Source organism: Nomascus leucogenys, chromosome 13, assembly GCF_006542625.1.
Source record: "Nomascus leucogenys isolate Asia chromosome 13, Asia_NLE_v1, whole genome shotgun sequence".
NCBI lineage: Eukaryota > Metazoa > Chordata > Mammalia > Primates > Hylobatidae > Nomascus > Nomascus leucogenys.
The window spans coordinates 49894944-49909714 of NC_044393.1; the positions used below are offsets into that span (position 1 = coordinate 49894944).

The 14771-nt window shown below is 35.3% G+C and overlaps 1 protein-coding gene across 12 annotated transcripts in view; it reads left to right on the plus strand.

Moving 5' to 3' along the window:
- Positions 1–14771, plus strand: part of MAGI2 (membrane associated guanylate kinase, WW and PDZ domain containing 2) — a 1476658-nt gene that overhangs the window by 448408 nt on the left and 1013479 nt on the right. The window lies entirely within an intron of this gene.

The window sequence follows — 14771 nt, forward strand, 5'->3', positions numbered from 1 at the left end:
CGGGCGTGGTGGTGGGCGCCTGTAGTTCCAGCTACTCGGAGAGGCTGAGGCAGGACAATGGCGTTAACCTGGGAGGCGGAGCTTGCAGTGAGCCGAGATAGCGCCACTGCACTCCAGCCTGGGTGACAGAGCGAGACTCCGTCTCAAAAAAAAAAAAAAAAAAAAAAAAAGAAAGAAGCAATGATGCTTAGAAAGCATGTTGGGGTACATTTCTTATATGTAACCTATAGATATCCATAAACAATCGTTTCTGATTATCCTTCCAAAGGGAGGAATTGGTAAAACGATACAATTTTTAGTGCCTGTTACAGCTCACCTGAAAATCCTCTATTAACTTTAAGACAAATCAAGGACTTTTAAACTCAGGTTCTAGATCTCAGATTGATATCAAAAATCCATTTTCTTCAAGGCAGATTCCATGCACTTCAGACACTTTCCACTCTCTAGAAATTCTGGGCTGTGGATGTTGTGCGAGTTTCTTTTCTTTTAGTTCCGTTCTAAATAAATTCAAAGCTATGGGTTTTGAAAGGATAACATTAAACAAAGAAAAAGTTGGCTGGTATAAGTGAAATAAATAAGCAAAACAAAAAAAAATTGTTATCTAGGGTTGAACCACCAGAGCTATGTAACTATAATTATCTGGAATAGATAACTGGATAATTATACTAAAATAATGAAAACACACAGAGATGTCAAGATGGAAAGGTTATCACCCAGCCCTATTGACCTACCCACCTTTTAGGAGAGGTGGACTTTTGCCATTGTTTGCACTAAATATTCATCAAAACGACAATGCCAGGACACCATTATCAAATCTTCCTAAATGAGAATACTTGATGATTGGCATTTTGTCAGTCAAAATGATACTTCTGTCAGTGCGTGTTAGTTAAGTGAATAGGCTTTTGGACCCTTGTTTTAACTCTGGAAGTGGAGAAAAGTGCATTCTTAAACTTGTAAGTTTGACATTAGAGTGATGGACAGAGGAAGATGGATTAAAGTAAGTGACTGAACTATTTATAAGGTAACGGGTGGACACATTTTCAAAGCTGTGATGTTGTCAGTGCAGCAGTGTGAATTTATCTTTTGTGACATGAAAGAAAGGAAATCTGAAATACTGAATAAAGAATCTAGGCTGTTTATTATGTTTAAAAGCTGAGAAAAATAGATAAGAAGCTGACATTCAGGAATACATGTAGTCCTTGCTAAGGTGATGATATAAATAAGAAAGTCTTAATTAAATATGAAGATAATAGGAGTAAATTTTGCATTAGTTAATTAACTTCTTAAAGCATCTCCTTTTAGAGTACCAAAGAAGACTGTGAAGGAAAAGTAAATATAAGAGTAAAATAGCTAGACTTATATGAGTAAACATAAAGAGCTTCAAGATGTAATTTCAGTACAAGGTCATAAATTTAATTAGAAATCCTTGGATAGCCCCTATAAAGGAGATGATTAGAAACTCAATTTGAATATCATGATGAAACAATTATTCTTTGAATTTTCAGCCATCTCTCCTAGTAGCCAATTCCAATAACATTATTGACCAATGATGTTTTTAACTTGGCAAAAAAGTGAACAAAAAATACAAAGATCCTAACTTATAAAAATTGCTTTATACTGATTAATTGACCTGGATGATCCACCATCTTGACTCAGTGTATCTTTTTTTTTTTTTTTTTGAGATGGAGTTTTGCTCTTGTTACCCAAGCTGGAATGCAATGGTGCGATCTCGGCTCACTGCAACCTCTGCCTCCCAGGTTCAAGCAATTCTCCTGCCTCAGCCTCCTGAGTAGCTGGGATTACAGGCATGTGCCATCACACCTAGCTAATTTTCTATTTTTAGTAGAGACAGAGTTTATCCATGTTGGTCAGGCTGGTCTCGAGCTCCCGACCTCAGGTGATCCACCTGCCTTGGCCTCCAGAAGTGCTGGGATTACAGGCGTGAGCCACCATGCCCGGCCCAACTCGGTATACCTTTAAAAAATTTTTTTCTTCCTGTAACTTTTTTGAATTTCTAATTGATACATAATAATTTACATATTTATGGAGTACATATTTATTTTGTTACATGCATAGAATGTGTAATGATCAAGTCAAGGTATTTGAGGTATCCATCACTTTGAATATTTATCATTTCTATGTGTTGGGAACAATTCTATTTATTTCATTTAGCTTCTTTGAAATATACAATACATTGTTGCCAACTATAGTCAGTCTACTCTTCTGTCAAAAAATAGAACTTCTATCTTTTATCTAACTGTGTATTTGTACTTATTAATCTACCTCTCTTCATTCCCCATTCCTCACTCTCCCAACCCTCTGTTATCTATCATTCTTCTATCTCCATGGAATCAACTTTTTAACTCCAACATATGAGTAAGAACATGTTATTTTTGTCTTTCTGGTCCTGGCTTGTTTCATTTAACATAGTGATCTCCACTTCTGTCCATGTTGCTGCAAATCACAGGATTTTATTTTTTTTATGGTTGAAGAGTATTACATTGTCTATATATACCACATTTTATGTATCCATTTGTCCCCTGATGGACACTTCAGTTGAGTCCTTGTCTTTGCTGTTGTAAATAGTGCTGCAATCAACATGTGAGTACAGGAATCCCTTTGATATGCTGATCTCCTATATTTATTCCTTTGGAACAATACCCAGTAGTGGGATTACTGAACCATATGGTAATTCTATTTCAGTTTTTTGAGAACTCTTCATATGTTTTCCCTAGTGGCTGCACTAATTTACATTCCTACCAACAGTGTGTAAGAGTGCCCTTTTCCCTGCATCCTCGCCAGCATTTGTTATTTTTGCTCTTTTTAATAATAGACATTCTAACTGGAGTAAGATGATATCTCATTGTGGTTTTGATTTGCACTTCTTTGGGGATTAGGGATGTTGAACATTTTTTCATATATCTTTTGGCCATTTGTATGTCTTCTTTTGAGAAATGTCTGTTCATGTCATTTGCCCACTTTTTAATGGGATTATTTGATTTCTTTGTTGGGTTGTTTGTTCACTCAGTATATCCTTTAATGAAGTTTTCAAATACATTCAGAAAGGATGCAGTAGAAGTGTGTCCATGGTGTGAAAAATCCTGCCATTGTTAGAAACTTAAATAAGTATCCAGCATATCTGTTGGTATTGAGTATGGAATCACATTTGTTACACATTTTCCTGGGTCAAAAAAATTCTCATTGGTTTTTATGAACCCAGCAGCATAGAAGGAAAATGGACTACTGAAGACTATATCATTGTTCTTATACATGCATGCATTAATGATACATTCACTTCTTGTTTAATCTAGCATTGGCATCAGGAATAGGTCCTTGATAACTCCATTGAAACAAAATTGTAGTGACTTATAACTATATGAGGGTAAATAAATTTTTTTCACAAAACAAGACCTAACAGTAATTCTGCTTACAACCACTACATTACTCTACCACCAACTACATCTGGAAGGAAAGGAGGCACATCTTGGAGCTGGAATTTATTGGTGCCTAGTAAGAGAGAGTTCTAGAGCTAGGGCTCCAAAGACCTCTCCCCCACCACCTGACACACACACACATATACATATACTCAGTCAGTCTGGTTGTGGACAAGTTGGTTCTTGCACTCTCCTTGGTAGGAAGTCTGTTTCCAGCTGCTGGCTGATTTCTGAGCTAAGCAGGGGAGGAAGGTGGTTAGTCTAGGTCTCCACTGACCCTTAAATACAAATAATACAAAAAGCTCATCAATCTGTTCCATGCCCCATAAACAAGGCCTGACTGTATTTAGCCTTGTATTATTTTGTCTCCCTAGAACCTTATCTCAGAGCCCACCTAATTCTAAAAAAAAAAAAAAAAAAAAAAAAAAAAGCAAACAACATACACACACACTTTTCAACAAAAGCCACATCTCTTAGAATAGAAGGAGATGGTCACAGAAATAGAATTGTTGGGCATATATTGAGTTCTGTAACGAAACTACTATATATTGAGTTCTGTAACAAAACTTACATCTTAAGAAGACAATTGTGCAGTTTCTCAATGGAAATGTTTGGAGATATTTTTTTTCTCATCGAAGGCTGTAAATGTTGAGTTTATTTTACAGTTTTGGGGGAATTTTCACTTTCTAATTTTATCTCTCAGATATACTTTTCATAATTATTTCACTATCCTACTATCCTACTATTCTTTGGTGGCTGACTGATAATAAACTTATTTTATAGCTACTATAAAAGAAGAATTTTTGGGCACATAGTGAGTGAGAGCATGAGTATGCATGCATGTGTATGCTCATGTATGTGCAAATACACAGGCTGAGATTGATTCTTCATTATTTCCACAGTAAGTTCCTAAGGAAAAGATCCTTAGGAACTTGAGCCCAGAAGTTTGAGACCAGCCTGGGAAACCCCATCTCTACAAGACCCCTTAACAAAACACTATCTCTACAAAAAATAAAAATAAAAATTGACCGGGCATGGTGGCATGCACCTGTAGTAGTCCCAGCTACTTGTGAGGATCACATGAGCTCGGGAAGTCGAGGCTGCAATGAACCATGATTGCACCACTGCATGTCAGCCTGGGTGACAGAGTGAGACTCTGTCTCAAAAAAAAAAAAAAAAAAAAGAAGAAGAAGAAGAAAGAAGCCTCTGAATGAATCTTTCTACTATTATATTTCAGGCTATATAATATTTTTAGATTTTTATGTAATTGAACTTCAGGACAAGGGAGAAAATGACAATCAGACAAAACTGTTGTCGTCTAGAATGTGATAAAGACTAACCATGAAAAACATATAGATAAAAATCTTGAAAGAGTTTAGAACATCCATCATATGGGATTTCAATTACCCTGGTAGTATACAAAAGGCAATTCCAGAAGCAATAAGTTAGCAGCATTTATTTAGAGATGATTAGACAGGATTGTTTCATCACAGCATGTTAAATGTGCAAAGTTAAGGCAGCATGCATTGTCTCTTGGGTAATATGGATTCAAAAGTATATGAGAGAAATTAATGGAATTAATATGGAAGAATATTGGATTAATTCGCAAATGTTTAAAGAGCAAAAATGGAGTTTATTTTGGTTTTAATATGCTACTGAGCATAATGATTGCATATATTTGGCTCTTGAGTCTACTCAACCACAATTAAACTGACATGCTTCTTAAATATGAGAAAAAAATAATCACGGCTGTTTACTGGTAAAGTTCTAGTCCTTTCTAGCTTTGGTATTTATTAGAGACACAAATTAATTTTTGAAGCAAGTATAAGAACAGATATAAATTTTAAATACTATTTTCCATTATACCAAAGAATGTGGAGAAGGACTTCGATGACCAATTTTAAAAGTTTCAAAATGAAAAGGAAGGTGGTTAAAATTAAACTTCTCTCCCAAGACTGTTCTTTGTCATTTGGTGAGATAGTTTTATTGGGAAATATTTAAAATTTATTTGAAGCCAGAACAAATACCAGTGTATACCAACTAAAAGACAAAAATCAACAAAACTAAATTCTAATTCCATTTTATAAAAAGTGAATAAAGTGGCCGGGCACAGTGGCTCACACCTGTAATCCCAGCACTTTGGGAGGCCGAGGCAGGAGGATCACGAGATCAAGAGATCGAGACCATCCTGGTCAACATGGAGAAACCCCATTTCTACTAAAAATACAAAAATTAGATGAGCATGGTGTTGTGCACCTGCAGTCCCAGCTACTTGGGAGGCTGAGGCAGGAGAATTGCTTGAACCTGGAGGCGGAGGTTGCAGTGAGCTGGGATCATGCTACTATACTCCAGCCTGGAAACAGAGCAAGATTCCATCTCAAAAAAAAAGTGAATAAGGTTAAAATAGATTTGGGATATGAAAGAAATTAGTTTTGTGGAAGACCTGATTGAATTACACTGAGTTACACTGATTGTAACTCACAATAGTGTTTCTACATATTTAAGCCCTTTAAGTTAGTAAAACTAAGACACACTAAAAAGAAGCATTATCAAGGGTAAAACTGTAAAGTTTCTAATATATATTTAACATTTTTGATATTTATGCCAAATTTGTTTCACAGAAAAGCAGGCTCTTTAAAAATTATGAGAAACTGTCTCCTATTAAGAATAGCAGTTACTAACACACCAAAAGTTATAGCTATGCAAGGAGTCAGCATCCCCTTTTGATAATTATATAATCCCCAGAAGACTATGTTCACAGAGGACTATTAGAGTGAGGTTCATTGGCCACATATCTAATAAAATGTCTGAAATTAGAGCAGAGCTTTCTAGTATACTTTGTGGGAAAAATAATTTTATTTCTCAAGCAAAAATTAGTACTATAAAGGTTGTAAAAATATGTGTTAACATCTAACAAGGCAATGTGTTTTTGTGGGTATGAATGAATCTAATTACTTGTGATTTTATTTATGAAGGTACATACATTTATTTCTAAACATGTAAGAAGGGAGAGTGACATCAACCTGTGGATTAGATCACCAAAAAAGCAATCATCTTATTCCAATGGAAATAAATTCCCTGAGTTAAAAATGATCAAAAATGATATGTATTCAGAGTATCTTTAAGTAATATAGCTTTGTGTTCTGGAATGTTAAGTTGAACTGTAGCTCCACATGCAGACAGAGGAGTAGAAGCAATATATCCAACTGAATTTTAAAGCAAACTACAACTTTAAACCCACATATTGCAACAGCTGTATATTGTACATCTGTTTCTACATTAATCTTACTGCCTCAAATAAGAATCATCAATTTGGAAATTCTTTTTTGAAATTACTTTTAGAGTGTAAAGCATATTCTTTTGTGATTATTTCAGAATGAAGCTGCCAGATTTTTGTTCTTTGAAAATTTGAAAATGAATTTGATATTTATAGACTAATTATATTTGGTGCTGTTAAGAATAAGGGTTCTTAGAGAATAAATATGGTTATTAGCAGTGTTAACCAAAAAGAAAGGAAGTCTATAAACAAATGAAACTTAATTTCTTGGGAGATGTATAAACTGGCCTGGGAGGCCAGACCAAGGGAAAACTTAAAAAGCTTCTAAACAGTAGCATATACTTGAAAGTATTCTACTTGTTGACTCATCTCGATGTATGCCCTTGGCATAGTTATTAAATGTGTTATTACTTTACAGAAAGCTATATTAGATTTACCTTCTTTCCTTTCTTACTGAAAATATTAAGATCTAGTTTCATGTCATATATGTGAAAGTATTATAGATTTATTTCTTCTTTCGATTGAACAAAATGAATTTGTCTTTCCCAGTCACAGAGTAACATTCATTGGTTTGGTTGACAGAGTACTCTACAGGAGATAAATGGCTTCAAAATGTTACTTAAGATGGAAAATCAAGGAACATTAAAAGTGACTGTATTGATTTATCCATTTGACACCACAGGACACTAGTTTGAGAATAAAGGAACATATTTGGCACCAAAAAAAAAAAAAGGAATAAAAGGAATAAACACCAACAGTATGTGATCTTACTGATCTTCCCAACCGCAGAAAATTCGCTTTGCCCTGACTTGATTGGCTTTTCTGCTGCTGTGACTCAATCTTTCCTTTGTTTTTCCCTCTTAGTTTGTATTTCTCTTTCCTTTTTTTCATAGGAGGGAGGCTCTCCATAGGAAATTGGTTTGTGGGCTATTGATCATAAACGCAGGTGAAATATACACCCTTGGACTTCAGTGGTCCTAGAAGCTGCCCAAGGAATAAATAGGGAGAGATTTCTGAGGCTATATTGTGTCTCTGGAAAAGCCAGTCATCAGTCTTGATGGAAAATAGCCCACCTTCCAGGGAACTCAGAATCTGCTCCCTGCAGGCTTCAAAATCATAGCCTTGCTGGACGTAAGAAGGTCAACACATCTTATTGTACACCACTGCACATTTTGAATAGAAAAAAATAGGATTCCATCAGATTCAGACCTATCCAAGTTTCCAGAGTCTTAGCTATTAGATGATTACATTGCTGAAGGAAAGGAATAGGCAGACAGCAATGGATAACAGTGTTCTCATGGGACTTTAAGACTGTAGTTTATATTAGGGTGATCAATTTCTGATTTAAATGCACCTAGCCAAAAAGGCAATGACAAAGGAATACTAATTAAAGTTACTGCTATTCTAATGTCCAGATCACTTGTCCAAGTTATTTACACATTGCAGTATAGCATTGCTAGAGTATGGTAAGAAGCAACTACCCTTGGCTTTATCTATTTGTAACATGGAACTATGAAAAGAGCACTCATCCAAGAATTGGAAGCCTTTGGTTCTAGACCAGGTTCTGCCACTAACTCATTTTAGGGCCTTGGCAAAGGTATTAAACTTTAGGACTCAGGGGAGGGAGGGGGGAGTAAAATGAACTCTAATGGCTCTTTCTGCTCTAAAATCCTGTGGTTTTCTGATTCTGCTGGCTTACTTTTCTGTATTTTATCATTATTCAACTCATCAAATTGGCTTAAATTATTCTGAGTCTGGAATGTCCTTGATATTGAGCAGGTGTAAACAGCTTATGGAAACTGAAGATATATCAAATACAGCAGACACTTTAGGGAAAAAAAAAAACATAAAGAGCTGGGTTTAAATTAAGTGCAGTTCTGGATAAAACCAGCCATGCATGTACTTTCAGATTTTTCTATGAATGTCAAGTTAAGAATGCCATCATAACTCTGATGTCCTTTGAAATCTGCCTTCACTATTCATGAAACTCTGAAATATGGTCCAGTGTTAGTAAATGGATGGGAAAATAAACATAATGAGAAATACAAAGCTTTTAAAATTGCTCTCCTCCTTTAGAAGATGGAGTGAGTTGAGATGTGACATAAAGACTTCTGAAGCATGAGGTGTATTGTTATAAAAATGTTATTGTAATCTTTATGAAAAGATATTTAACATTGAATATAGTGTCTTCTAATGTTGAATTTTAATAAGTGTCACTTACACAAGTGAATGACTCTGGTTGGAGGCCCAAATAGATATAGCTAAGGGAGGCTAAATCAATGCTTAGTGTAATCAAGGACTTTAGAGCACAGATGAAAAATTTAGGAAAGTCAACGGATTTTTCACACAGAGTAATTAAAAGGTAAGACTGATATGTGATCAACAGTCAATTCAGTTTTAAAAAATACACATGGATCCCACCTTTTTTTTTTTTTTTTTTTGAGATGGAGTCTCGCTCTGTCGCCCAGGCTGGAGTGCAATGGCACCATCTCGGCTCACCACAATCTCCACCTCCCCGGTTTAAGCGATTCTTCTGCCTCAGCCTCCCAAGTAGTTAGGATTACAGGCGACCACCACCATGCCCAGCTAATTTTTGTATTTTTAGTAGACGGGGTTTTCTCCATGTTGGTCAGGCTGGTCTTGAACTCCCAACCTCAAGTGATCCACCTGCCTAGGCCTCCCAAAGTGCTGGGATTACAGGCATGAGCCACCATGCCTGGCTGGATCCCACTTTTATTACACAAATCAGAAGTTTGGAATTGGATCAATTCTCAGGTAGTTTCCCAGTTTCTCTTCTAAGCTGTTACCTTTCCTACTTAAAGGCAGGAAAGTTGCTTTTTATGCATGCAAAATCGACAAATATCTGCACAATATCTCCATTCTAATAAAGACAATAGTTTCACTTGCTGCTCAACACAACCCACTTGTATGCATCAATAATAACTTTTTAACTTGTCCTCCAAAGACAAGACTGATGTGAGCTAATGTCAACCTATGTATATTTGTCCTTTCCCATTTTGAGTAGGAATTCTGATTCATCTTGTCAATTTTTAAATTCATCTTTAGTTGTTACAACCTTTTTAAGCAGAATATGACTCAGGCACTACATTTCAATTTACAGGCCTTGCTCTGAGTTACTTTTTGAACAGCTTTACACCACACCTAGCTAGACTTTTAATTTTGCTTCTCTAAACAATAATTTTCTTTGGAAAACAAACTCTGTGGAGAGTTCCTCCCATTGCTTCAGTTTAACATACCTATTTCCAGAGGACTAGTACCCGCAGAATTGGCAACTACAGGGAATGGAAAGTTTTAAAAGTCGATCCTAGAAGATGTAGAATATACTTTCCTTTTTGTAGTTTTATTTTTCTTTATTAACTTTTATTTTCAGTTCAGGGATACAAGTGCAGTTTTGTTACATAAGTAAACTTGTATCATGGGGGTTTGTTGTACAGTTTATTTCATTCACCTAGGTATTAAGCCCAGTATCCATTAGTTATTTTTCCTGATCCTCTCCCTCCTCCCACCCTCCACCTGTAGAAAGGCCCCAGTGTCAGGTTTTCTCTTCTATGTGTCCCTAAGTTCTCACCATTTAGTTCCCACTTATAAGTGAGAACATGTGGTATTTGGTTTTCTGTTCCTGTGTGAGCTTGCTATTTTCTTCTAAACATCAAGGTATATCTCAGAACACTTTAGTGACAAAAGGTTTGGGAATCTGGCTTGATAGCTCAACAGTTTAGCCCACAAAGTTAACATTCGGTGACATATATCTTGCAACACACATTACCTCAACTCTTCTTATCTTTTTCATTTGTTGACACTGATGAAAAAAACTACAGATCAGTAAGAGATATGCATATTTATAGGAAACCTGAGACTTTATATCCTGAATTCAATTCATCTTATTGTTCCCAGAGGGAGAATGGTTGGTGGGTCTCCAGGCAGGGCCATTCCTAAGTATAAAACTCCCTGAACATCAACTAAAGCAAGTATGTAAATAGCAGCCACCATTTTCTGAGCATTTCCTATGTGCAAGAAATATTCTTCAGATATTATCTCATTGAATTCTCATAGTGCTCCCATAAGGTTAGTGTTATTTCCCATCTTTGAAGACGTGGGAAATTGAGGCTCTGAGGTCTTTTAACCAGACTGATACCAGGCAGTAAGTCAGCAGAGAAAGAGGGAGTCTATCCCAGGTGGATCAGGCTTCCAGTTCACACTACATGAAAGCAGCTCTGTAACAGAAGCTCTGGAAAGTCAGAACCATAAGCATGCTTCTGAAGAGTTTCAGAGATGCTCCTGTGGTAAAAAAAAAAAAAAAAAAAAAAAAAAAAAAAAAAAAAAAAGAAACGAAAAGCAATGAAGTCTACCAGCAACAGACATTGAATCAAAATTAAATAGATTAGACTATTACAGTCTATTTCCAGTAATAGAAGATATATATTTTTTGTGAAGAAGATATGAACGTATCTTCAATTGACCCACAATTGAGAAAACATATGGATAATTATCAGGGAAGTCTTTGAGTGAAGGTCCCTTGACTGACTAGCTTCAAGTCAGTTATTTTCATCTTAACATGAGCCTCCTGATTGGCCATTAATCAATCAGGTTCCAAATTATCTTTTCTTTAGCACATAATTGCTAGAAATATTGTAATATAAAATATCTAATGGGAGAAAAAGAAATTTTTAATTGATAATTATATTATTTCAGTAAGTAAAGCTATTACCTTGATATAGGAAGAAAGATTAAATATACAAAGGAATCTACATTATCTAAACCAAGCTTACCCAACCCACAGCCCATAGGCCATTTGCAATCAAACACAGCTTTGATGCAGCCCAACACAAACTTGTAAACTCTCTTAAGACATTATGAGATTTTTTTTGTGATTTTTTTTCTCATCAGCTTTTGTTAGTGTTAGTATATTTTAAGTGTGGCCCAAGACAATTCTTCCAATGTAGCCCAGGGAAGCCAAAAGATTCGACATCCCTGCAAACCTTTTATTTTATTTTTTTAACTTTCTGAATTCTTCTGACAAAATGACAAACATTTTGATGTCAGCTCTACTAGACTTTCTACCTGCATTTCATAATCTGAATTCTAATCTAAATCTAAAATTCTAACCATATAAGATTTTATAAATAGGTGTTTATAAGAGTTCCCAATTCTTCATCCTTGCATTTCATAAAAACATTTGTTTTACAAATCAGGGTAGGGGTGACGGGGATAGAGTGGAAAGAAGAAAGTGAACCAGCATTTAACAAACATCTACGTGCAAGTATTATCACGTCATTGCATTTTTCAGTCCTCTGAGAAATGTGTTGTGGTTCCCGTTTTCCAGACCAGGAAACTTAGGCCTTTAGGAAACTTAGGCTTGGAGAGGTTATACAAACCCTTCCCCAAACCCACATAGCTAGTAAGTGGATGAGGAGAATTCAAACCTAGGTCTATCTGATGCCTATATCCATTTGTGTGATGTATTATGTTACCTCCTTAGTCACTATAGGTCTGGTTTCTCTGACAGTTCTTTGAGCAAACCTTAGGAGGCTCCAGAATATAGAAGACTACATGAATGTGTATCTATATTTACTATCTAATGTTTCCACAAAAGCAGGAAAAAAATCATGAAAATGGTAGTGGGTTAAGTAAGACCTCTAAATTGCACACTTATTTCCATAACTGCTCTTCAGAAGCACCACTGAGGTCATTCTCCCAAAGCCTCCAAAAAGACCAAGGTTAGTAGCTGATATTTAACAACAGCATGTCTCCTCTCATTCTCATCTGGAGGTAATCAAAACAGAGACAGCAGTGCTGTTCACTTCAGAATTCCTGTCATTATAAAAGAACAAATAGCCCTTCTTTTGATGAAGAAAATCACCACTCTCCCATCTCAGCATAGCTGGCTCTGTACTGACTCAGCTGTCACTTGAGACTCAGTGTAATGACAGCTTCTCAGATCTCCAAGACTCCTACTGGTTCTCTTTGGGCACAATTATATGGTGACACAAGTTGACAAAACTTACAATCTGGATCCCTTCACTAGGCACATATGGAATTGAGATATGTGACCTTCCAGCTTCCTCCCTGGTTCCTGGGAAAATGCCCCAATTCTGGCTCAGGGGATTCAGGTTAATATGCAGAGTGATATCTGGGATGACTGAGCAAATTAAACCATTAGGGAGCCATTCATTGAGCATGCAGCCAAGCTTAACTTCTGCCAAGCTCTTATTCTTTTTTATTGCTTTCAATGTCAAAGATTATTTTGTCTTTCTATTTCACGAAGCAAAACAGTATAAGTAACGTGTTATTCGGGGTTCATCCCAGGAAATAAAACCATGCAAGGTGTTTTAAGAAGGACAAGGTTTAGGGGAATAGTTGTGTAGAAAGTTGCTGAAAGAACAACAGAAGAAGGCTGCAGACTAGATCCCCAGGAATAATAAACAATACAGAACTGCCCCACCAGCATAACTGCTGCCTCTGAGGATGGCAACTAAGATCTAGATGCCACAAAGACAGAACTGAGAAATTGCTACTGTGGCTGGAATTGCCACAACTTCCTGTGACACCTAAGAAGCCAGGAAATGAACACTAGAGCCCTCCCGCAAAAACATTGTGTCTGTAAGTCCTTTGGCTTTGAAAGGAAATTTACCTTTAAACATGTTTCTTTTTATAGATAACCCAGTAGACATATAGTACCAGCACCTTAAAATTATTTATTAAAAGACTGCTCTAAGTTTTAAATGCCTTGTTTTGATTTATGTTGTCAAAAACTAACAACATAAATAATTGTTATCAGATTTTAATTAAAAGATTGACGGTGTATTTATTAATTAATGTTTTTGCTTTTCTACTTATACTCTGGCTCCTAATGATACATACGTATTATGCTAACTGGTTATAAGCTACTAAGAAATGTATTTTTTCTTTAGAAAACTAGGATAGTTATGTATTATCAGTGTATTCTGTAATTGTTCTGTTCTGCTTATAGTATGAGACACTTTAAGTACGTGTAAGAGTCTTTGTTCATTTTTATTCACTTTATTATTTAAAAGTATGAATGTGACACTAACAAAATTTAGTTCATAATTATATTTCTCACATGAAAAAGCAATTGACAAAAATTGCTTTCAGAACATAATTTAAATTTGGAGCAAGAAAAGGAATCTTAATTAAAAATGAGAAGTTGAATATATTATTTGAAGCACTACAGAAAATTAATTATAGTTTGAAAAAAGTAAAATGCTTTCATTACTAAGGCACATCTGTGACCAGAGGTCAACACTGGGTAGCTTTTTGTAGGTTCCAACATTATTTCTTTGCGTCAAAGCTCATTAAGGAATCATGATATGAGTCTTTAGGTAGAATAAAATACATTAAAAATGTACATACAAATGAAATATAACTACAAGCAAGTTGGAAAACTTGTATTTAAGCCTATATGTTGACGTAACATTAGCTTGGAAAAAAGACACCTGGTTTTCTGATACAAAAATAAAAAATTTACTTTAGGTATCCAAATAGGCCAGATGTTATTCTCTTTATGAATATAGCTATCTTTATAAAAACTTATCTTCCACATTCATTGGTTATAAAAAATGTGGTTGTTAATGCAAAAAAAAATGTGGTCAGTTAGCAATGCACTTAATAACCCATTAAATTTAAAGAGATTAAACATTTATAAACTTTAATATATTGTAACTTATTTTAATTCAGTTTAATGAACATGAGAGCTATTATGTACATATGAGTGGCTGGGTGCTAGAAATACAGAGTGATTAAGACATACGTCCTATTCTCTATGGATGTATCTTCATTGCAAGTTCAAATCCAAGTAAGGCATATATTATTATTCTCATTTTACAGATAGGTAAACAGAATACATAAAACTAACTAATGTAAAATAACTACTCTGTATCAGTTAAGGTCTATAGCCAGCCTCAAGACTTTGAGAAATGCTTAATTGTTACAAAACCTGAATTATTTCATCTTTGTTTAATAATAATGACCAGATTCATGGCTTTGATGAAGATATAGACTAATAAGGACTCAATACTTAA